The following is a 23,188-nucleotide window of genomic DNA, read 5'->3' on the forward strand; positions in this document are numbered from 1 at the left end:
TTCTGGATAAATGTTTCACGTTTTGATCTTTGTGGTATGTCTTGTCGAAGAGATGGGTCTTTAGTAGTTTGCGGAAGTTGGTCAGTTCATAGGTTGCTTTTAGGTTACGTGGCAGTGCATTCCACAATTGCGTGCTCATATAGGAAAAGGTTGATGCATGCATTAATTTGTATTTCAGACCTTTACAGTTGGGGAAATGAAGATTAAGGAATGTACGAGATGATTTTTGGCATTTCTGGGTGGCAGGTCTATCAGGTCGGACATATAGGCTGGGGCCTCGCCATGGATGATTTTATGTACTAGGGTACATACTTTAAACGTGATGCGTTCTTTGAGTGGGAGCCAGTGCAGTTTCTCTCGTAGGGGTTTTGCACTTTCGTATTTTGATTTTCCAAATATGAGTCTGGCTGCCGTGTTTCTGGGCTGTTTGGAGTTTTTTGAGTATTTGCTCTTTACAGCCAGGGTACAGTGAGTTGCAATAGTCTAAGTGACTGAGTACTAATGATTGTACCAGATTATGGAAGACGGTCCTTGGGAAGAATGGTCTTATTCTTTTTAATTTCCACATTGAGTGGAACATCTTTTTGGTTGTGTTTTTCGTGTGATTCTCAAGTGTTAGGTGCCGATCAATGGTGACTCCAATAATTTTCAGGGTGTCCGAAATTGGTAGATTTAGTTTTGGTGTGTTGATGGTGGTAAATTTGCTCTTGTTGTGTTGAGAGGTTAGTACTAGGCATTGGGTTTTTTCTGCGTTGAGTTTTAGTTGAAAGGCATCTGCCCAGGAGTGCATGATATGTAGACTTTGGTTGATTTCATTGGAAATTTCTTTTAGGTCTTGTTTGAATGGTATGTAGATCGTTACATCATCAGCGTATATGTACGGATTGAGGTTTTGGTTTGATAGTAGTTTGGCCAAGAGTGTCATCATTAGGTTGAATATAGGTTGAATTTTGAAGGACAGAACTTTAACTCTGGGACTCCAGGCTAGAGAGAAGCTGTTTGTGCTGCCTTTTGAGAGAGAGACTAGAGCACACCATGGCCCTGCAGGAGCAGGACACGGGAGAGAATTTTATGAACATAAGAACTGAATTTTGGTGCGTTTTCTTCTGATCTGTGAAAGGAACAGGTCACTCCTTTTCCCATTCATGTAAAGAAATTGTTTTATTTCACATCCACATATCTATGTGGCTGTGTTTGTCAAGGCTCCTGGCCCGCTCTTGCTTATGCTGCTACAAACATTTAAGGCATATTAAAAAGCAGGTTATTCTCTTAACACTTAGTTACTACCGCCTTAGGTCTTGAAGTGGTAAGCAGTGTTTTAGAGTACTGCACTAAACATCAGCAAACAGCATTCTAATATACATGGGGGGGAAAAAAACCCTTTACTCCTGATTGAGTAGACTAAAGGCCTGAAAATTACGGCACCATTACTGTAATATGCAGGTGTTTATAAATATTTCCCTCCTGCCAGTGCATTAGCATGGATTTGCTCATGCCCTGACAGGGAGATACTTAAAAAAACAAAAAAGCAGGCTGCCAAACTCCTAACACTTCAACCCCAAATACTCCCACCACTGGACTCCATCCCTAAGACTATAAGATCCAGGGCATCCCTGGCCAGACACATTTGCCTTAGGCACCCAGCACAGGGAGGCCCTTGTCCAAAGAGTCTTCATTGTTGGACTGGACCCCTGACACTCGTACAACCACCTCTAACGTTAGGAGGCAGAAGTGACTCCTAGTTGCGCCTTCCTCTCGTACTACCACCTCCCAAAATGGCAGTGTCTGACCACTAGCAGTATATTAGGATACATTGCTAGGGGTCAATTTGCCATTATTTGCCTTATTTGGAAGACTGAAACCTAGCAGTGTGTTTTGACATACTGTTAGGGTTCAGGCATCAGCATTTTGGAAGACGACACTGCTGGAGGCAGGAGTGGGCATCACTCTTGCTTTCCAACTTTAGAAGTTGGGGTTGGGGATCTACTTGGGTCACCAGGATCCTTTTTTTTTGTAAGTCAGGGGAGGGGGTGGTAAGTGCAATAGGGCTCTGTGGACCGAGTTTTGCAACTACATTCAAAGCGGTTTACATAGTATATATAGGCACTTATTTGTACCTGGGGCAATGGAGGGTTAAGTGACTTGCCCAGAGTCACAAGGAGCTGCAGTGGGAATTGAACTCAGTTCCCCAGGATCAAAGTTCACTGCACTAACCACTAGGCTACTCCTCCACTAGCAACATTCCATGTAGAAGCTTGCCCTTGTAGATGACCAATGCGGCCACGCAGAAGCCTGCACGGCCGCATTGGTCATCTACAAGGGCAAGCTTCTACATGGAATGTTGCTAGTGGAATAGCAACATTCCATGTAGAATCTACAAATAGTTTCAACATTCCATGTAGAATCTCAAATAGGGAAAGGGAACTGGGACTTGACATACCACCTTTCTGAGGTTTTTGCAACTACATTCAAAGTGGTTTACATATATTCAGGTACTCATTTTGTACCAGGGGCAATGGCGGGTTAAGTGACTTGCCCAGAGTCACAAGAAGTTGCAGTGGGAATTGAACCCAGCTCCCCAGGATCAAAAGCCACTGCACTAACCACTAAGCTATTCCTCCACTCCAGGAATAAGATTAACACTGAAAAATCATGAGTAAACCCTGTACTAAAGGATAATGCAGCTTAGAGTACCACAGCTTTAGGATGTGCAAAATCTATTGCATCTTAACCTACTAATTAACATGCATACAATTTATTTGCATACATTAAACAGTACTAATGCATGTTTAAACTGTTTGTTAAAATGAATGAGTGAAACAAAAAATATATGTCTGAAATCAGGAAAGAAATTTAGAAAAATCCAAAAACAAACTGACATTTTTTTTTCCTGTGCTCATCCCTACCCAACTAGCAGCCATAGTAATGGAGCCATAATATAGCACCAATGTATAAACACAATAAAGCATACCCCCAGTACATTCCCCGAATGGAAGCTGGTTAAAAAAAAAAAAACCAAAACAAAACAAGGATGATTCTTTTCTTGGATCCCACTTAATGCAGGAGCGTTATCAGTATTGCTTGAAGTGGTTGCGAAAAAGAAGAAAAAGGCATTAAGTCTGCTACAATCAGAGATACAGAGGCTATACAGATCATCAAGTAATTAGAAACTGTCCAGGATTTAGTGAACAAACCCTTTAGGTTTTTTCTTAATGGTGTTATGTGTACGGCCATCTAATGGCTGTTGCCATGAGCAGTGCTGGATTGACACATGGGCAAATTATGTCCATACTAGGATCAAACTGTTTAGGGAGATCTGTAAAATGTCCTCAGGATTCAGGAAATTAGGATTACCAACTGTCTTACTTTTTTCAGGATTCTCCAGATTTTTGCATTAATAATTGGAAGCTAGATGGATGGCGAACATTTGGTATGCAGATAAACAACAGAAGCATAAATGCAAGAAGGACGGAAAAATGCCTCAAAGAGCTCCCAGGGTAAAGCTACCTCAAAGAGCATAAGATCGTCATCATTGGCAAAAACACCTTCTTCTTGTACACAAACTTAACTTTATTTTAATCAGAAATTATATAAACGCCGCTTAGTGCAATTTAGCTTTCTTGATGTCACTTTGTACGCCTTAGAGCCATCACTGTGAAACACCTCCTTAAGAAAAGATGCTAGGGATAGGGTAGAAGGAAGGGTGAGGGAATGAAGTGGAGAAAGGGGAAGCAGAAGTGACCCTGTGGAGAAATCAAAATTAATTTTATTATGGAAATAGTCAATCACAGACTGCAAAAATGGTGAAGGGGTAGGGGTGGAGTGGGGTGGGGTGGTTTGGAGATGGAGGCACTTTGAGGAGCTAGTTGAGCGTAGTAAAGAAAGTGAAGGTTGGAGGCAATGGAGTTTGTCAAATGGACATAGTAATTTTGTTTGGTGAGTGCTAGAGCAAACTGGAATGAAGTAAGCATGAATCTGAGATGTATGAAGCAAGCATGGCATGGATTTTAGGCAAAGGAGCTTTGCAGAGTGGGCACAGGAAAATAGGGAGATATGTTTTACAGTATAGGAACTGGGAGGAGGAAAAGTGTTCAAAGCAGAAGAGAAAATATGATTATAAGAAGAGACTGCCTTATTGACAGTCAGATGACATAGCATGTAAGAAGAGAGATGAAACAGTGGTGGATGAGTACAAGTATCTATAGATTTCTAAATCTGTTGTTGGTAATTGGACAAGACTATAGGGAAAGGTGGTTGGACAGGAAAAAATTTGAGGTAGACAAATCTGAGAGAGAGAGAATTTGGATAACAGGTCAAAATTGAGGCAGTGGCCATGCTGGTGAAAAGGGGTGGTAGAGCATAGCTGAAGGTCAATAAGGAGATTAAAGAAAGGAGCTTTGAGTTTTGAGTCAGAGGGGTCATTGGTGTGAATTTTTAAAGTCCCCAAAAATGAAGGAAGGGGAAGGTGGTTCAAGAAGAAAGTCAGGATTCATATTCATTGAGAGAGAAAGGGATTTATTAGGGAGCTGATAAATGACATAACCAGTTATGCCTACATTCAGCGCTAACCAGTTAACTTTTTAGTGGTTAATGATAGGACAGCTATTTATGTGGTATTATTTGACCGCCAACCTTTGTTCTACCATTTCTTTTATATAGTTGCTGCTAAGCTTTGTCCTATGTTTTTTTGCCTGCATCATTGAAACATAAACAAACTCTTTGGTTCAGAACTTCAACTTGTATCCTGGACTGACTTATTGCATCAAAGGAGAATGCTGAGTAAGTGGATTTACTGTGCTGTCATCCTCCCAGCTCCTGCTGGTTCTGGTTCTGACCCCAAAAACAAATTCAACATTTACTAAATGTAACCTGTCCTGGTGCTCACTGGCAAACAAGAATTACATGAGGATGAGATGCTCTCAAGGAGAAGGGAGGTGGTCAAAAAAGAGGAAGAAAACTGAAGCTAAAGAGCAGAGAGCAGGGTAGAAGACAAAATGACTGGAAAGGTGAAGAATGTAGGGAATGTGGGTGGTCTTGAGGATTCCAGTGGTTTGAAGTAGGGAAAAAGATTGGAGTAAGTTAGCATCAGGAAGAAAAAATATACCAGAGCCGTCAGAGATAAGAAAAGAAGAGTAAGACATAGTAACCTAAGGCATGGCCTTTATTTTTGTCAAGCAGCTGGATACAATGTGGGTATCAACAGTGGAAATGCAAGTGGGTTGTGGTGGACCTAGAAGTCACCATGGCAGTGGCACAGCCAAAGGTGGGCCTGGGTGGGCCAGGGCCCATCCAGTTAGGACTCAAGCCCACCCAACAGCACCATACGTTTAGTGCTAGCTGGTGAGGATCCCAAGCTCTGCCAGATGAAGACGTCCCCCTGTCTAAGTTTCCAAAGCTGCTGATACCGGCCTCAGCACATGCCTGCTGCACACTGCCAAAGTGGACAGCAGCATTTTCCCGCAAGTTGAGATAACTTTTTTTAAGTTGGGGGGGGGGGGGGGAGAACTCTTGATGCCCATCCACTTCTTGACTAGGCCCACCCAAAATGTGCTGTCTGGCTACGCCCCTGCACCATGGACGAATTTGGGAGGAATAAGAAAAAAGGCTACAACCCTAAACAAAGGCACGGGAGTAACCTGCATAGAGTGTCAATTACAACCCAAATGAAAATATGATGCAGCACTACAACCCTTAATGGAGGCTGGGGGGGGATGGAGACACCTCTATGGAGCAGCATTTACCACCCTAATCATATTACTGGATACATTAGATAGGCCACTTCGTTCTTTTCTACTATCATTTACTATGTCAAATGGACATAGTAATTTTGTTTTAAGAGTTTGTGTTTTATTGAACATTATAACTTGTCTTGGATGATTACCGGGAGGCGTGAAATCAAGTGATAAAATCAGAATGGAGAAAGCATTGGTTTCCTTGGAGGACAGGAGATGCAGGTTACTGATCAATGAAGAGGGTTGTTAGCTAGTGGGAGAAGTGTGCTCCAAAAGACACAGGGTGGAAGAGTTCTGAGTGGCTGCTGGTAGGTCTGCAGGCTGCCAAGAGGCAAGTGTCCTAAATGCTACTTTTCTTCTTGTGTATGAATCAGGAGCTTAGCTTGGCTGAGCCCTGAAGCTGGAAACTGAGTGTGCCTGGAATGATTCCTGTGCTGACAAAAGTACATTAGCTATGGTTTAAGTTTGTTTCAATCTGGCTGCAGTGAATATTTCTTTTTTTCATGATTCAATTTTTGTATTGTAGGACTAGCATGCTGTTTGTCCTTAAAGCTGCTACTTGTAAATAGCCTGTAAAGAATTAAAGCACGATTGCCTGCATTCACATCACATTGGTCCATGATCTGTTCATTGGTCTTTGTATTGCCTCAAGTGACCATTAGAAATTAGGACACATGGAGGGTAGAAGCTGTTCTTGCCCGGAATACTTTAAGAACAAAACTTGTTTTTCGACATGTCAAATGTAATTGGTATGCTCCTTGCAGTAGAGTTATGGCCACTATTTTAGAAACATATCCACATGTAAATAGTAAATAGCATGGTTTGGGTGGGACTAAAATCTACTTGTGTATCCTCTTTGAAAAATGAAGAATACACATCTATGGGGAAAAATATCTGTGCTGGGATTTACACCAGCCCAAAGGCATGCAGAGGTTTTTTTTAAAAAGTGCTTGTTTCAGCCGGGATTTATAGAAGGGATTAAGGGAGTCTCTCTCTTTAATTCTAAGTAATAGATCTCCACCTCCAAAATGAAACAAGTTAAAACTGCAGTATCACTAAATTTGCAGCACTTACCTTGTGTAAAAGAACATAAGACTGGTCACGCTAGGTCAGACCGATGGTCCATCTAACCCAGTATCCTGCTTCCAACAGTGCCCAACCCAGGTCACAAGTACCTGGCAGAATCCCAAATAGTAGCAAGTGTAGGTTTGTCAAATGGAGCAGTTACACATGGAAATAGTGCCACTTACATAAGTTGCAAAATTGGCACTTCCATGTGTAAATGCCGATACATCCATTTGGAAGCCAACATGTATATTTGTAAAATGGTTGTTCTCACTGTACATACTAGCATATAAACAGGTATGTTCTGACTTAGACATCTACAATCTGTGTAAATTGGGGCCCACCTCAAGTAGAGTAGAGGAAGATATAATCTCTGCTACAGCATTCCCTTGGGATTTTGTTGGAATGGTTGATTCCTTGAATTATATAAGCCAGAGAACAATAGTAACCATGTGGACTTTTAAGTTGATGTTGATTAGTGAAAAAACTCATTCCTCATTCCTCTAAATCTTATTTACAGCTGAAATTCCACTAAATTGTACTTACTTTTGCACAGGATAAAATACAAGTTTGAGGTAGTCAAGTTAGTAATTGGAGAAGACAGATAGCTTCAACTTCTGCAAAGAACAGAAACAGAACTTTATCCAGTTTTCCAATTCTGAGCAGCACAGCAACCACCAAGGTAATAGGAGACAAGGACTTTGGATACTCATCTGGTACCTGTCATTGGGGGGGGGGGGGGGGGAGAAAAGAAGCAGAAAAATTATCATCACAGGTGTTTTTCCCAGAGATGATAGGTGAAGGAGATATCAGTCTGATGCAGCTGAGAGGTAGAGAAATTGAGTTAGAGACTGAAGTAGAAGACCAAGCAAGAAGATCTTGGATATGGAGGGGGAAATTCACTGAGGAATAGGAGTTGCCCATTCACAGAGCCTAGAAACCTCCCCCCAAATTAGTAAGGGACAATGGGACTCTGCAAAGGAAAATTCAAGTGATCAGACACAGGTTTATGTTTGAACTTCTAGATATAATTAGAAGAAAGGATAGTTGGTGTTATTACCACACAAAGTTTGCCAATAAAGTTATGATGAAACAATTTTTTTAACAATTAAAGGACAATAATTTACTACAGACCACACCCAGACCCTGGAGACTAAGCCTCCTCCGTCCCATGGAGAATCCATCCTCAGGTTAAGGGAAAGATATTGTTTTTGTCAATGCATTTTCCATTAATAAAGAACTTCAGAGTTTCCATGTGCTCTACTAGCAACAGTAGAAGAAGAGGCTGTGACATCCTGTAAGAGAGAAAGAAAAATATTTTCCAAAACTGAGGTGCTGAATTTGAGCATAGTATGTCTTTTGTAACCTCTATGAGGTATGCTAGGAATCAGGGAGAAGTCCCCAAGCACTAAGAAGTGTGTCCCTTGAGTTCAAGAGGATCCGGGATTTGGGAGAAAGGGCTAATGAATCTATAATATGCAGGGCCGGTCTTAGCAAGTGCGGGGCCCTATGCAGACCAATTTGGTGGGTCCCCATCCTAGCCCTGCCCACCCTAGCCCTGCCCCCACCCTAGCTCCACCCCATTGATAAGATTATTCCATTTTTAGAACATTTTTTTATTTATGAAATTTCAAATAAAGACAAATGAAGCTAAACTTGTACAAAAAAAAACCTGATTGAAATAATAAGCATAATGCTATTATGAAACCTCCCCTCCCCAGAAATTATTCAGTTCAAGTCCACTACAATTAGTAGTTCCAATTCTCATAACAAAGGAGAATAAAGGAAAAATATTAAGAAAAGATCCAGTACTTTCAAATTCCCCTATTACTCTGTAACCCATCAAACCAGAGAGGCAAGTAGCCACATCAGTTACTAAATAGTTTGAACTGATTGTACGTACTTTATATCAGATTTTGCTACTTCATGATTTCCATTCTCAGATTTTAGCTTAGTAATCTTTTCTTCCTGTGATTGCAGTCTAGCTTCCAAATGATTAATTCGAGGTGTCATATCATTAATTACTGGAAGCAGTGTTTTAGCTAAATCTGCTATTGCCATCCAAATTTTTATCAAGGGAAATATCTGCAGATCTATGTGAAAATAACCCAGATATGTTAGACACAGCCTCTTCCAAGCCAGAAGATCTTACTTGCTCAGTTTCTCTAGCAACTAATGTTGTTGGGCCAAATCCCTCTCAGGGAGGCAGACATTTCCAACCCTTGCACCGTCCACAAGCGTCGTTAGATGAGAGAGACACTTCTCCTGATCTTCCTGCCTGCATGGAATCCGATTTCGATTTGGCATAAGTGCACAACTGTTGGCGTCAGCAACAATGGCTCACCTCACATCCTAACTACCTCCGACCAAGCTCCAGCTTTTCCTGCTCAGTGACTCCCGCCCTCATGTCTGGAAACAGGAAATACATCAGAAGGCGGGACATTGAGCGGGAAGCTGGAGCCTGGAGGTGAGCCGTCGCGCTGCAACTGTCTGTCGTCGCCATTGGGGGCGGGGGCCGACGCTGCCTGGGCTGGCTCGCTGGCATCGCTCAGTTAGTTGCCGGGGTCTGGGGACTCGGGAGCTGACGGCGGGCTCAGCGGGCCCAAGCCGGGGGTGGGTGCCGCGCCGGTGGTGGCGGGAGCGGAGTGGCCGAGCCGCGGGAATGGGGATCATCTCAGGCGACTAAGGCAAGGAGCAGAGGCACGAGCGAGGCAGAGTTGAGGCGCTGCACGGGGCACTCTTAGGTGCGGGGCCCTATGCGGTCGCCTTGGTCGCCTCTGCCTAAGACCAGCCCTGATAATATGGTACATAAAGGGTGACATTTTTTTTCACTATAATTCCCTGGAAGTAGGTGAAGAGAGACAATTGTGAAGAGTAGATCAGCTGAGAGGAGGTTAGTTTACCCCTCAACTGTTATAAAGGATCAGCTTGATACTCGAAATTCACAGGTGCCCATGCAAACAGAAGACATGAATACATTGACATCATCTACATATATGCATATAAATGCAAAAGTTCTTCCCGAGCACTATTATTTAAAATGGTGTGATAATGCAGTGGCATGGAGCTGGAAGGTAGGTGAATGTATGGGTGTTTAGGCAGAGCATGGGCAGGGCACACAGTTATGCATTTAAATTATAGAATGCTATAATTTAACTTGTGGTTTCAGCAATTTAGGTGGAAGCATTTACACCAGCCATGACTAGGGGGGTCAACTCAAGAAAAAGCTCTAGGTGTCATTGTAGACAATACACTTAAATCTTCTGCTTAGTGTGTGGTGGTGGCAGCCAAAAAAGCAAACAGGATGCTAGGAATTATTAGGAGAGGGATGCAAAATGAGACCAAGAATATTATGCCTCTGTATCTCTCCATGGTGCGATCTCACCTTGAGTATTGTGTTTAATTGTGGCCATCGTGTCTAAAAAAGATATAGCTGAATTTAAAAAGGTTGAAAGAACAGTGACCAAAATGATAAAGGTGATGGAACTCCTCCAATATGAGGAAAGGCTAAAGAGGTTCTTCAACTTGGAAAAGAGACAACTGAGGGGGGAAATGATTGAGGTCTACAAAATCCTGAGTGGGGTAGAACGGGTACAAGTGATTCGATTTTTCACTCTTTCAAAAAGTACAAAGACCAGGGGACACTGAATTAAATTACATGGAAATACATTTAAAACAAATAGGAGGAAATATTTTTTTTCACTCAAAGAATAGTTAAGCTCCGGAACTCATTGCTGGAAGATGTGGTAATAGCGGTTAGCGTATTTGGGCTTAAAAAAGGTTTGGAGAAGTTCCTGGAAGAAAAAAAAAACACAGTCTTGTTATTGAGATGGACATGGGGAAGCCACTGCTTGCCCTGGGATTTGTAGCATAGAATGTTGCTAGTAATTGGATTTCTGCCAGGTACTTGTGACTTGGATTGACCACTACTGGAAAAAGGATACTGGACTGGATGAACCATTGGTCTGACCCAGTATGGTTATTCTTATGTTGTAAGTGCTTGTGCTGAAATTATAGGCACATATTTTACCTGTTACACTAGTATTCCATAAAGGAAAGTACGAACTTACTTTCTTTTTATAGCATAAGTGCCACCCAGGCAACCTCTCTAGGTGCCTAAATATAGCCATAGTTTTATAGAATTGCCCTCCACCTTTATGTTCTTTTGAATATCTGACCCCAAAGTATTTAAAGTTACCAAGGACTGATTGATTTTTTGTTTTTATTGCATTTGTTCTGCCTTCCCAAGAATTCACCAATAAATCAAACTTGCTTTTCAACAACAAAAGCAGTGTGTGCTTGATTGTTTTCTTTTTGTGACTTTACTGATCAGGGTCTGGCATTGAAGTTCCTCAAGGCTAGAGCCATGGAAGAGTGTCCTCCCTCTTCTTTCCAGCAATGACCCCAATAGAATTTTATAAAAACATGCTGAAGAAAAAAGTAAGAACAGAATAATGCCTATGTGTCTTTATAAAATAAACACCCTGAGCATGCACAGATTTTCACCTGCACTGCTCAAACCTAAGTATATAACCAAAGGTCCATCAAGCCCAGTATCCTGCTTCCCACAGTGGACAATTCAGGTCACAAGAATCTGGCAGGATCCCAAAAGAGTAAAATACATTTCACACTGCTTATCACAAGAATAAGCAGTGGATTTTCCCAGGTCCACCTTAATAATAGTTTATGGACTTTTCTTTTAGGAATTTGTCCAAACATTTTTTAAACCCTGTTACACTAACTGCTTTTACTACAATCTCTGGCAATAAATTCCAGAGCTTAATTACACATTGCATGATGAAATATTTTCTCCAATTTGTTTTAAGTGTACCCACTTTTTTTTTTTTTTTTAATCATTTATTTATAATTTTTTCATTTTACAAGGATCACTTGCAAAACAGTAAAACAGAGATGATTGTACATTAAAACAATATTAGAAGAAAAAAACAATCTCAACAAGATAAATGGATTTTATACAATCTTTCTCTTTCTTAGACCACAAAATAAATAGGGAGAGTGAAACAAGACAAGGAGATCAATTTAAGCAACAGCAAACAAAGAAAACGTGGTATTAACCCGATTATCCCCAGTTATTATTTATCTAAATCATTATTCCACATTGATCATCTGGTTGGTTTCTTCAAGACCACAACGGTGCATAGTCCATCAATTTCATTGGAAACATACTTATTGTCCAATATTAGTGAAAGTAATACACCTGATTTCATTTTTTTTCCCTTTTAAAACCAGAAATTGTTTAACAATACAAACCCTTGAATCTCCAATCCAATTCCCGCTGATTAAAGTAATCCCAGTTTCACAGGCTTCACTCCTTTTGAATTAATATATTAAGAGGAATCATTTCAGAGGAAAAAAAAACATTAGGAGTCATACCCGGAACTCTGGGAAAACAACAATCTCGATATTAATCATCTATAACAATATTCATTTTGTTCAAAATTTTCTGGTCTTTTATCATTTTCAAATCTTAACCGTTTCCTACTTCAGTAGAACTTCATTTGCTGTATATTCTCAAAGGATTCGATTAGATTATCCATGTGGCTCATTAACAAGACTATATCTGAAGCAAAGTCATTCTCTACCACCGTCAGGTCCTGGAGCACCCTCCAGATGACATTCAATGCAACCTCCACGGGAGCCAAAAACTCCAAGCTGATAACTCTTAAGGGTTTAGGAGTAGCACCGCCGACACGGGTTCAGCTGCAAACGACTTCCGTTTCAGCATACACTCCTGACTCACTCCTCCACTCCTTTGGGCATGGTGGTTAAATGATTTTTGAGCGATGAAGTTGTTTCTAGGTCCAAGAGCATCGACGCTCCTTCGTCGGCGCTAATCAAAGGACTCATCAACCCAGTCATCTATGGGCAGCTCGTCACACAGCGGTCCCACACTTGCTGCACAGGGGACAAAACACTGGTCATCGGCGGCTGACCCCCCATTGTCCCCTTCCTCTGTTAAGGCAACTGCAATGCAGAGAGGAAATTTCAAGTGAACAAAAACTGAACTTCAGAGGACAGCTGGGCCGTTGAGTGTACGAGCTTCAGGTCACCATCTTTCCTCTCTCCCTAATTTGGGACACTCTTTGTCTGGTTTCTCCTCAGAGGCCTGTCTGATATGGGTAACCCTTCAACATAGCCCTCTGAGTCATTGAAACATGGAAGCCCCTCCACCACTTACAAGGTGGTGTCCCTTCGGAGGGGAAGTGTACCCACTTAATAGCTTCATTGCATGGCCCCCTAGACCTTGTACTTTTTGAAAGAGTTAGGTATGAGTGTGTATATTGCTGTTCTGCACCCAGGAATGCCTACATATAAGCATGTGTATTATTGTCAGCACACATAGGGCTCCTTTTAATAAGCTGCAGTAGCGATTCCTGGAGTGGCAAATGTGACAAAGCCCATTCAGTTCCTATGGGTTTTGTCACATTTGCCATGCGAGAATCACTACTGCGGCTTAGTAAAAGGAGCCCATAGTTATATGTAGAGATACAGCCGTGCAAGTTTAGAAAATGCCCTTTTCTGCATGTAAAAGGTGATTTACACCTGGAAAGAAAGTTTTTCTAAAATGAGCACTTTTAGCCTGGTACTCAGTGTGGCCCTGTTCAATAAAGACAAGTCAGAGACAGGATTTAAATATGGCTAATACAAATAAGCATTCTTCGAAATATATTATCCATGAGAAAATTACATGAAAATGTTCTGCAAATTTATCATAAATCTATTTGCTTACACAATTCTAAGATGGTCTAAATTTTTGCCTAAGGCATAAATCTGATGTTAATCAAAAAGTTGAATACAGAATTGTTCAGGAACAAGTGCATAAAGGCAAAGATTTTTGTTCCATCTTTAAATCTTGCCTTAAGTCTTCATCAGCTTTTCTTGCCAAGGTCCAGCGTCTCTCCAGCTCCTCAACCACCCACCAATCTTCCAAATGCTACAGCGGGTCAAGGCAGAGACAGGGCTGAAAGCTACTTTTCTCTGGCCGGCAGAGCCTTTCCTCTGCCACATGCCACCCACAGGAAGTTGCATCAAATGGGTGGCATGTGGTGGAGGAAAGGCTTTGTCAGCCAGAGAAAGGCAGCTTTCAGTGCTGTCTCTGACATGGTTGGCTGCAGATTTAGAGGACTGGTGAGCAGCTGAGGAGCTGGAGAAATGCTGGACCCAGGTGAAGCGGGAGGGGAGCTGGAGAGATGCTGGACCCAGGTGTGGGGAAAGGAGAAGAAGGGAGGGTTTAGCTGCAGGCAGTCCTTTCATTAGGCAGTTCTGGGTGTTTTCCAGGCTCGCTCAATAGTAGCTGTGCCCCTGAGAATGATATATATATATATGCCTCCTCTGTAAACTGAGTTGTGTAAGGTCCTGAAATCAGGAGCATACTGGTTTAATGAGGCTCCTGAAAGGATTCTTATATATGGATCAAATTTCCCATGGTCAGCCTTTTACAGATTGTGTTTGGATCATGATTTACAATACTTCTCAGATCAAGAGATCAGACAGTTTGTTTTTCATATCTCATGCCATTTTGTAGCAAGGAACCTCCACATTAACACTATCCACTCCACACTGTAATAGGAATTTCTACATTTGAGTAGCGAATTTGAGCAGTAACTGGGAGCCTCCTTTTAGGTGCCCCAATGCTGTACGGTGAGAGCCTATTCTATAATAGGCCACTTTGAGTCTGCATCCCTGTGGAAAAAAGTGGGATATAAATGTGCAAAAATAAATAAATAAATAATGGCATCTGGGTGCCTACATATATGTGACTGGAGTTACACCAGTCACAGATCTAATGTGATTCCGGTTGGATAAATGTAGCAGGAATGCAGCTCACTGATAAGTGTTCTGTAAGCTATGCATATAAGTGAATGTCCCTGACCCACCCATGCCTCTCCCATGGCTATACCCACTTTTGACTTGTGTGCTTAAAGATTTGTGAGTGGACCTTTATAGAATAGCACTGTAATCCCCTGTTAGGTTGGGATTACTAGGGGAGTAAGTCCCTGTTGAGTGGCACTGGGAAGAGTGATTGGGACGCCCCTGAATGGGAGGAAGCACAGCCCAAGGGAAGTAGTTTTGAAATAAAATACAGAGAGATAGTGCCTCGAGACTGAAGGGTGACAGGGGGGAGTATGGGGAATCCCAAATAGGAGAATTAAAATCATTGTCTGTAAACAGGAGTTGTGGCTCAGCAAAGCAACAACTGTGGAAGAGGAGAACTACGGGTGGGCAGAAAGGGAAATGGGACTTGATATACCGCCTTTCTGTGGTATTTTGCAACTACATTCAAAGTGGTTTGCATATATACAGGTACTTATTTTGTACCTGGGGCAATGGAGAGTTAAGTGACTTGCCCACAGTCACAAGGAGCTACAGTGGGAATTGAGCCCAGTTCCCCAGGATCATAGGCCGCTGCACTCACCACTAGGCTACTCCTCCACTCCAGAAGAGAGACCCAGCCCAGGAATGTGGGATAGGAGCCAGGGAGTGCCCATCCCAGGACCAAGGTGAGCCAACGCAAAGGTCACCTTGGAAGGAGGTCAGGCCAGGAGGGTCTGGACCTCTAAAAGAGAGAGGAGCACAGCTATTGAGACTATTCTCTGGGATAGGAATGGACAGGATTTTGTATAAAGTGTAAATAGTCCTGCAGGAAAGACTTTGTACATAAATACAAGGACGGAGAATACAGAATACCAGAAGGATTGTGGTTTTAAGAGACTTGCCTTAAATGTTGAACAGTTGATTTTGGTTGATGTTTCTGAATGTTTCCAGAGTTGTAGAATAAACAGTTTGAGTTTGCATTAACTACTGACTTCAGAGTGGTTTTTGGACTTGCGAGAATGTAAGTGTCTTCTAAACCTGACAGCCAGCCTTATCTCCCACAGTGGCATTTGGATTTGTTTCTGGAGTTCCTGGGGAGGAAAGAGGGGTCCCATCCGCCAGGGGTGGACTGAGGGTGGTCTGGGCTCCCGGGTGCTGAGGGAGATCTTGACCCCCCACCCAGCTGCTGCCTGACACCTCCCCTATCGCCACTGCCACCTCGGCCAATGCCCTGCTGCCCTGGTCCTACCTGAGGGGTCCTGGTAATCTGGTGGGCTGTGCGGTGGGGGGCATATTCTTTCCTGCCTGTTGCACTGTCACTATTCCCCTACCTGCTGGTGCTGCCGTGTTTTCAAAATGGCAGCCAAGATGTCCCGCGGTAGTCTTGTGGGTCTTGACAGTCTCGCAAGACTTCCACAGGGAGTTTCAGCTGCCATTTTCAAAATACAGTGTTGCCGCACAGAGGGGAATAGCAGCAGCCCAGTGGGCCAGGCAGGAAAGAACATGTTCTCCCTCCCCCCCACTGAGGTCACTAGATCACCAGCAGCATGCTGGGCATCTGGGCACTGCCCAGTTGCCTGGTCAATTTATTCCTGCCACCTACTAACGTTTCTTTCCCCAGGTGGAGGCACTGAACACCAGGTAAGTGAAGGGTCCGATGGGGACTGCCTTTGGGAGGCTTCAACCGGGTTGGATCCCAAGCCCAGAAGCACCCAGGTAAAGGGGCATTATAGTACTTAGCAAGATGCATGTACAAATGTAAATTGCTGCCAATTAGCACCAATAATTGATTGTTAGCAGCCAAGTTGAGTGCACATGTGTAAATTTGGGTACCATATATAGAAACTTGGGGTTGATGTTTAAATGTGGCAACTTGAACATCTAGACCAAGTTTAATGAGCTCAAGTAGGTGTTTATACAATCGCCTGGAGGTATATGTACATCAATGAGGCTCTTTGAAAAGATGGCCACTTACTAGTTAAAGTCACTGCTATAAGCAAGCTACTAGGATATACCTTAAAATAATGATGTCTGAGAGACTTAAATAATTTTGTTTACTGACTTTTATAGAAAATAATTATGGTTTATTCATTTGAGGAATTAATTTGAAAAATGTAATTATGCTATCCTTTGCTGGTCCATACTAAATTACTAGCTACTTTATAACACGGTGATGTAAGATGATTTGTCTTAATAGCAAATCTAGACTGAAAAAAATCATAAACTGGAGTGGAGGAGTAGCCTAATTTATTTATTTTTGTTACATTTGTACCCTGCGCTTTCCCACTCATGGCAGGCTCAATGCGGCTTACATATTGTATACAGGTACTTATTTGTACCTGGGGCAATGGAGGGTTAAGTGACTTGCCCAGAGTCACAAGGAGCTGCCTGTGCCTCAAGTGGGAATTGAACGCAGTTCCTCAGGACCAAAGTCCACCACCCTAACCACTAGGCCACTCCTCCACTGGTTAGGGCAACGGACTTTGGAACTGGGTTTAATTCCCACTGTAGCTCCTTGTGAGTCTAGGCAAGTCACTTAACCCTCCATTGCCCCAGGTACAAATAAGTATCTCTACATAGTATGTAAATCACTTTGAATGTAGTTGCAAAAAAAAACCACAGGAAGGCAGTATATCAAGTCCCTTTCCCTTCTTGTGGGTGAAGTTTGTCAGACCTCAGCTGAATATCTGATCTCTGAGAAATCAAGGAGAAAACATGACCAAGTGGCTAATATTTACTGCCAAAGAACTGGGAAAATTTCTGGACCTCGAGCTTGTTCTCCAGCCATTAGACCACACCACTTTCCATATACGTCTAACTGTTCCATTGCAAAGCCAGTCTTTTTTTCTCCTTTCTTTCTGTATCAGGTTTACAATTCAAGATTTTGCCAAGAACCCTTTTTTTTTTTTTTTCAAATTTCTCCACTTAGCTTTGCTCTGCCCTTGCTCCCCATCCTGTGCCTCTGTGCCAGCAAATTAATGCCAGAGGGTCTTGCATAAGAGTGCCAAGCACTGATGCATTACAGGGAACTGGCTGCAAAAACTAACCAGCTCTGCCACATGCTCTGGATTTCTCCAGGGAAAGATCCAGGGGGTAGCAAGCTGAAGAAGTAGAATTTTGAACAGTGGCAGAAATGTGTATTTTCACATTATCCAAAATGCATGAGGAGGAGGTGCCAAAAACAGCATTGAAACAGCTCCTGGAAGCTGGCTACCAAGGTTGGGATTTGCTTTCAGGGAAATAATAATAAAGTGGATAATGGGTTTCTGGTAAGGAATGGGTCTCTTGCTGAGCAACTGAGACTCCGTTGTATGTCAGTTTCTCCTCTCTGGAAGACACCAACAAAAGATCTTATAGTACTCCTTGTGAGAAATCAGAAACAGACCTCTTACGTCTCTTACAGAGAACTCGGGAAGAGACCTTGCAAAAGAAAGGAAGAGGGAACTAAAATGTTGGGAGATGAACTTAGAGACAGTGCAGAACTGGACAGATGTCCTAGAATACAAGAGACCAAACAACTGCTACAAATAAGCTGAACATCTACAGCCAAAATTAAGAACAGCAAAATCAACGGGGGTGGGGGTGGGGGGGGTGGGGGGGGGGGGGTGTGAATGATGGAAAAGGAACAGACAGTGATAACGGAAATGAATCAGTTGCAGTATTTTGCAGCTAAAAGGAGTCATGGAGTATCCTACTGGTTACAGTGGGAGGTTGAGGACCAACGAAGCCAGGGTTCAAATTCTACCGATTCTCGTGATCTTGAGCAACGTACTTAATCCTCCACTGCTTCAGGGTCAAGCTTCGGGGCCCTTTTACTAAAGCTTAGTGCATGTAACAGACATTAATGTACTCTGTCACACCCTTAGGTATAAAATAGGACATGAAGCATTTAGTGCACACTAAGCTTTAGTAAAAGGGCCCTTTGGATTGTAAGTCTCCCAGGGACAGGAAAATACATACTGTATCTGAATGTAACTCACCTTGAGGTCTTACTGAAAAGGCATGAACTAAATCCAAATCTCTTCCCTTCACCTAATAAGGCGGCAGCAATATTTCCAACAGAAATAGCAAAGCATGGTGACTGGAAATATCCCTCTTAGAGGATTACCTCAAAGTACTACCCTGTCACCAGTCTTTTCTTTTTTTGTCTGATACTAAAAGATCTGATTTATTAAGACTTTCCTCACATTTTGAGGATAATTTTATAAGATGTCGCTCAACTTGTTACTCTCTCTCTCTCTCTCTCTTTGGCATGCACAACTTTTTCAGTTTATTTTGCATACATATGCATGCTACTTAATATATTTAATCCCCCATTATAAGAGGATTTCTAGTCTGGTGGTAGCCCCTCTCTAGAGTCAGTGGGGGGAGGGAATTGGTTGGTAATGATGATATGAGAAACCCAGCCCTGTGGGGGAGTTTTGTGGGGAAAGCACAGGAGAAAATGTTCCTGGTTGTTGAACGACAGTAGGGGAGGAGTTTGAAGTTGATAAATAATATTGCTGAGGAGTGTACGAGGTCTTTGGTTGTCTCTACCCCCACCAGGACCCCTTGAGGAGAGGGGGAGTCCTGGATGGGTTCAAGAAGCTAAGGCTGACCAAAAAGGAGAGGTTTCTACCAGTCAAAGCAGTAACTTTGAAGTGTAGAAGTGCTCCAGGTGGGAAATAGGGTATCCAGTCTGGGAGCAGGAGCAGGAGCAGGAAAGAATCTGTTGGAGCCCAATGTAGTAGCCCAGAAGGTACACCATGGGTGAAAGAGAGGATAGATGAGAAAGTCTAGTCTAAAAAGGAAGGTCGCTTGTTGCACCAGTGGTACAGGCCACAGCCGTAGATTGTTCCACCCAGAAGGGATAGCTAATGTACAGGAGGAGTTGTAAATATGTACATATTATAGATCTACAAATTTGGATTAGAGGATTCACACCAGATCCCTAAATTGGCTTGTGACCATTTGTATAAAGATATCAAGTTGATCAAAAATGGACTGGTTTATCTCAAGAAAGATTTGAGCTGCCTGTTGCATAAGTTCAGTAAAGTTCCTGTTTGTTGCATAAGGCCTGGATTGGAGTCTTTTCATTGTACGAGTGAGAGAGACAGGGCCATGCCTAGGGTCTCCGGCGCCCCCCTGCAGTTGGCCCCGCCCCCCCAAAACGATCGCTACACTACCCGCCCTCTTCTCCCCAGATCCTTTTCTTTTTTTTTTTGTTTAAATTTACCTCTGTCCGGCGGCAGTGTAGCGTTAGTGAGAAGGAGGCGGCGCTCCCCCGCCCCGACGTGTCAGTCTTCCCTTCGCTCAGTGTCCCGCCTTCTTCTGATGTCATTTCTGATGTCAGAAGAAGGCGGAACTGAGCGAAGGGAAGACTGACACGTCGGGGCGGGGGAGCGCCGCCTCCTCACTAACGCTACGCTGCCACCGGACAGAGGTAAATTTAAACAAAAAAAAAAAGGAAAAGGATCAGGGGAGAAGAGGGCGAGGTAAGCATGGTGCGGCGGGGCGCCCCCCAGAGGATGGCGCCCTCCTGCCATGCTTACCTTGCTTACCGTGTTGGCACGGCCCTGGAGAGAGAGAAAGCATGCGAGACTGACTCCCTATTAAGATAGAGCGAGAGAGAGACTGATTCCCTATTAAAAGTAAAACAGAGGAAAAGAGATTAGCTCAAACCCTGCTTTGTTCATTGCTATAAGGCAATGGAATAGTCTTCCTTTATTTATTAGAACTATATCTAGTTACCTAATGTTTCGTTGCTTGCTGAAAACTTATTTTTATTACGAGTATTGTGACTAATTTTACAGCTTACTTATGTTTTATTATATATTTCTGGTTATGACTAGGTACTCTTGCTGTAACCCACTCTGAACTTATTATATGGGATTGAAGGAGGAAGTTAACGATGTGAGCTACCTTTAAGACGTGCTAGTGCTATTTTACTGTTAACCTGGGTTATTAGTAATTAAGTCCCATTACATAAAATGGGACCTGTGTTAAAATAGTATGAGTTGTGGTAAAATAACCCATCTTAATGATAGCCCACGTTGATAACTTCTCCCCTTATCAGGCCATAAGACCTTTCTAAGATAAGATAAGACTTTTCTTGGTGGTGATCTCTATATTAACATGAAACACTGGAGCTGCTCTCCAAAATCCATTATAGATTATTATTATTAGCATTTGTATAGCGCTATCAGACGCACGCAGCGCTGAACACCTGACACAAAGAGACAGTCCCTGCTCAAAAGAGCTTACAATCTAAATAATACAGAGAGACAAGACAGTTACGGGTGAGGGAAGTAATGGATAGTACTGGGGTAGTCCTAGGATGGAGCCAAGGTTGAGCCATCCTAACTTATCTAGAAAAGTACCTGGGCACAGTGTACACAGATAGCTTCCAGCGGCTGCCTTGTACCTGGATATCAAACACTGGTTTCTATGTATGGCCCAATGCTGAATAACTGAATATAAAATTAAATGCTACAATAACAATTTGAAGTTATTGCTGACTGTGGTGTTTATCAATATCAATATGAATAAAAGACTTGTACTGCATGTAGAAGATGGAGGCCAGGAAGGAGAGAAATTTCCCTGACAGGGAATGAAACCACTTCACCCTCCTGGACCTCCAATATGAGGACAGATTATATAGGGAAAGCAGGTAGAGAAGGCCCCTGCAGCTGAAGCCCCCCCCCCCCCCCGCCAACACCCTACCTCTCTGCTGTCCATGGTGATGACCATGAGGTCCGACTGTCCTGGAGCCACAGTGGGTGAGTAAAGACCAATAGGAGTTTGCCAGTTTCTGTTTGGACCTGCTGCTGGCCTTTACCCACCTACACAGGATCATGCCTTAACAGTGACCATGAGGTATCTAAAGGCATTTTCTCCCCCATCCCATCCTCTTCCCCCAATTGTAATATCTGTTGCTGGAGGCCACGTACCACCCTGTTACTGCTGCCACCATGAAGCTACCTGCACATATTTGTACAGTGATGTGGATCAATGCTATGTTGTGGGCAACATGTTTGTGTCATAGCAACATAGTAGATGACGGCAGAAAAAGACCTGCACAGTCCACCCAGTCTGCCCAACAAGATAAACTCCATTTTGTGTATACCTTACCTTGATTTGTACCTGTCTTTTTCAGGGCACAGACCGTATAAGTCTGCCCAGCACTATCCCCACCTCCCAACCACCCGCCCCGCCTCCCACCACCGGCTCTAGCACAGACCGTATAAGTCTGCCCAGCACTATCCCCACCTCCCAACCACCAGCCCTGCCTCCCACCGCCGGCTAAGCTTCTGGGGATCCCTTCCTTCTGAGGAGGATTCCTTTATGTTTATCCCCCGCATGTTTGAATTCCGTTACCGTTTTCCTCTCCACCACCTCTTGGATGTTGATTTTTGTAGAAACTGCAACATCATGTAAGGGATATATATGCTTATTTTCTCACAATACAAATGTTGTACATTTTATGCAATACACCTGAGTGCATGCCTTCTCATTTTGAAATCTGCAACCCTGTTACTAAGCCTTGAGTTACTCTGCTGCAAACCATCTGCCATGTGGTGTAAGTGGCCCATCCCCAGGCAGTGCATTACAGCTACATTTGCATTCCTACCTCTCTGAACAATCTCCTACCTTTTTTTTTAATTTATAAAATTTTACATCATTAACCAAGCAGTAATCACTTACACAGCAAAGTAAATACAAGTGTTTCTACATAAGGAAAATTATTCAAAAGAAAGTAAATTACTTAAGTCCACAAATGCTGGAACTTAAGATTTAAATTTTGGAAGCTTACAACAAAACTTAAAAAAGAGAGAAAAAAAAACCCAAAGAAAAATAGACCTGACTATCAAAGACCTAAATACCTAAACTAGTCATTTATGTTCCCTCTGTAACAGCTAAAGGCGAAGCAGCAATCTGTTTAGTCACAAGAAAAGCAGTAAGCTGAACAGGTTAAAAAAAGACATATTTAGAAGCCTGATATCGGACTATATATTTACAAGGATACTTAAGAAAAAAGGTGGCTCCTAGCTGAGTTTCAACCTAATAAATTGCCACCTCCGCCTCTGAGTATCAAGTGAGACATCAGGAAATATTATTATTTTCTGTCCATGAAATAGTTCCTCTCTGTGTTTAAAGAAAAGATTTAACAGTCAGATCTTATCTGGGGCTAAAGCCACTGTGGCAATCCGAGTGGAGCTAGTCAAAGATTCACTATCTGAAGTCTCGAGTACAGCAGAGACATCCACAGAAGCCTCCATAACTTGTGGGCCCTCAGATTCCTTCTCAGAAGATTTTGACATAGGCAGATAATAAACCTAAGTAAACAGTGGAATCTTATCATCTGGAACTTTTAAAACTTCCCTTACATATTTCTTTAACATCTCTCTTGGTGTCACCGAACTTGAACAATGAAAATTCAACAGACGTAAATTATCACTCCTAGCATGATTTTCCAGTGCTTCATTTCTCCTACATAAATCAGCTATGTCCACAATAAAAGCAGCCTGTGCTTTTAAATCTTTAACATCCTTCTCATATTCCTCAGTCTTTTTTCC

This window comes from Microcaecilia unicolor, chromosome 6 (assembly GCF_901765095.1).
Source record: "Microcaecilia unicolor chromosome 6, aMicUni1.1, whole genome shotgun sequence".
NCBI lineage: Eukaryota > Metazoa > Chordata > Amphibia > Gymnophiona > Siphonopidae > Microcaecilia > Microcaecilia unicolor.